General features: G+C 40.3%; 1 pseudogene; it reads left to right on the forward strand.

Annotated features, from left to right (window-relative positions):
* The first annotated feature begins 979 nt into the window (after window positions 1–979).
* On the forward strand, window positions 980–2,066 carry LOC113253682 (heterogeneous nuclear ribonucleoprotein A1-like; annotated as a pseudogene).
* The last annotated feature ends 938 nt before the right edge of the window (window positions 2,067–3,004 follow it).

The following is a 3,004-nucleotide window of genomic DNA, read 5'->3' on the forward strand; positions in this document are numbered from 1 at the left end:
AAGGGCCACGCAAAATAAATGAAAATAAACCCTTACTTCACCATAAACTTGTGATTTTATAGTACATTAAATACTAAGAGAAGATTCTAAAAGCTTCCAGAGAACAAGCAACAGGTCAACTACAACAGAACAAAAATTTAATTGGCCCTAGTCTTCTCATCAACAGCACTCAGTGCCAGAAGACAGTAGAACACTGCTTTCAGAGTTCTCAGGAGCTGAGTATCGGAACTAGTTAAGGTATCACTCAGCTGTAAGGGTAAAATGAAGACATGTTCAGAAATGTAAGAACTCAGAAAGCTCACCTCTCAAAAATTCTTTCTGAAAAAATCAATTAAGGATGAAACAGTAAAAAGAAAAAGGAATCCAAGAATCAAAAAAACCTGAGATCCAAGAAACGCTAATCCCTAACCCAATGAAAGGAAGGCCTAGAACTATAGCTGTACAGCAGACCAAGAGAGCAATTGCTATTGAACTGGAGAAGAATGTCCTCAGGCAGAAAGTGGATTCCATACCACAGAGACTAGGATTAAGATCCTGGACAAATTTAGTCATATGGTGAAGGCATGTGCTTTGTTAAGAGGAAAAATGGAAAGCGATTAAAACAAAAGAAAGCCGCATTCCAAATATAAAGCAAACTAAAATGTGTCATTATTTGGTTCTTCTAATGGAGTATTTGAAAATGTAATTATATGATCATGATGTTTGAAGCATCCCTCCTAGTGATATGGGCCAATGATATAGATTTATCTTTTCTATTCTAACTGATGCATTTTGTTCTATAGTGAATACTATTTACATAAGCAAAATAGTATAATTACACTTTATTGACTTAAAATACTTAGTATCAACTGAATGGCCATTCACAAAACAAAACGTGAATGTTACAAATTCTAATAATATAAAAGTAATGGTGGAGTTGACAGAAGTCAAGAGGTCTATGGAGGAGAGAGAGAGTTGAAGGAAGAAAGTTGAAGGGAAATTTAGATGTGTTCTTTCTCTTACATAATAAATAATAAGGTAAGAGATGTTGAGAATTGCTTTCTGCCCTTGGACACCACCGAGTATCATTAAAGTCCCTGCCCCCCACTGCTGTCATGTCTAAGTCAGAGCCTCCCAAAGAGCCTGAACAGCTGCAGAAGCTCTTCATTGGGGGTTTGAGCTTTGAAACAACTGATGAGGGTCTGAGGAGCCATTTTGAGCAATGGGGAATACTCACAGACAGTGTGGTAATGAGACGTCCAAACACCAAACATTCCAGATCCTTTGGGTTTATCACATATGCCACTGCAGAGGAGGTGGAGGCAGCCATGAATGCAAGGCCACACAAGCTGGATGAAATTGTTGTGGAACCAGAGGGCTGTCTCAAGAGAATATTCTCAAAGACCTGTTGCCCACTTAACTATGAAAAAGATTTTTGTTGATGGTGTTAAAGAAGACACTGAAGAACATCATCTAAGAGATTATTTTGAACAGCATGGGAAAATTGAAGTGATTGAGATCATGACTGACCCGAGGCAGTGGCAGAAAGAGAGGCTTTGCTTTTGTAACATTTGATGACCATGACTCTGTAGACAGATTGTCCTTTAAAAATCCCATACGGCCACATGTGGTGAATGGCCGCAACGGTGAAGTAAGGCAAGCCCTATCTAAGCAAGAAATGGCTAGTGCTTCATCCAGTCAAGGAGGTCAATGTCGTTATGGAAACTCTAGTGGCGGTTGTGAAAGTGGTTTTGGTGGGAATGACAACTTTGGTCACGGAGGGAACTTCAGCAGACAAGGAGGCTTTGGTGGCAGTCGAGGTGGTGGTGGATATGGTGGCAGTGGGGATGGCTATAATGGATTTGGTAAATGATGGAAGCAATTTTGGAGGTGGTGGAAGCTGTAATGATTCTGGCAATTGCAACAGTCAATTTTCAAATTTTGGACCCATGAAAGGAGGAAATTTTGGAGGTAGAAGCTCTGGCCCCTATGGTGGTGGAGGCCAATACTTTGCAAAACCATGAAGCCAAGCTGGCTATGGCGGTTCCAGCAGCAGCAATAGCTATAGCTGTGGCAGGAGGTTTTAATTACTGCCAGGAAACAGCTTAACGGGAGAGGAGAGCCAGAGAAATGACAGGGAAGCTACAGGTTACAACAGATTTGTGAACTCAGCCAAGCACAGTGGTAGCAGGGCCTAGCTGTTATGAAGAAGACATGTTTTAAACAATACTCATATGTATGGGCAAAAAATTTGAGGACTGTATTTGTGACTAATTGTAGAACAGGTTATTTTAGTTTCTGTTCTATGGAAAGTGTAAAGCATTCCAACAAAGGGTTCTAATGTAGTTTTTTTTTTTTTTTTTTTTTTTTTGCACCCATGCTGTTGATTGCTAAATATAGTGGTATGGTCATGGCACTGAATAAATGTGTCTTTAAAAAAGGGGGGGAGGGGCGCCTGGGTGGCGCAGTCCTTAGGCGGCTGCCTTTGGCTCAGGGCGTGATCCCGACGTTCTGGGATCGAGCCCCACATCAGGCTTCTCCGATAGGACCCTGCTTCTTCCTCTCCCACTCCCCCTGCTTGAGTTCCCTCTCTCACTGGCTGTCTCTCTCTGTCAAAATAAATAAATAAAATCTTTAAAAAAAGGAGGGGGGGAGATTTTAAGAATGTAAAGATGGTGGAGCTGGAAATGGAAATATTAATTATGTATTTCTTTAAGGTTGTAAATATAACCAATAGAAAAAGTAAATACTAAATAGTACTGTGTATTTTTAATACTACAAATAACAAAATATGAAATGGGGGATGAAGTAGGACATAATACGTTAATAGCTCGTTTATCATCTTCTTGGCCAGGGAGTTAAAACTGACCAAAAAGGGAAGGTATATAAGCATGTTATTTAAAGCTGAGGAGAGAGTGACTGTCTTAATCCATTTGGGCTGCTATAGCCAGACTAGGTGGCTTATAAACAACAGAAACTTATTTCTCACAGTTTTGGAGGCTGAAAGTCCAAGATCAGGGTGCCA

This window comes from Ursus arctos, unplaced genomic scaffold (assembly GCF_023065955.2).
Source record: "Ursus arctos isolate Adak ecotype North America unplaced genomic scaffold, UrsArc2.0 scaffold_20, whole genome shotgun sequence".
NCBI classification, from domain to species: domain Eukaryota; kingdom Metazoa; phylum Chordata; class Mammalia; order Carnivora; family Ursidae; genus Ursus; species Ursus arctos.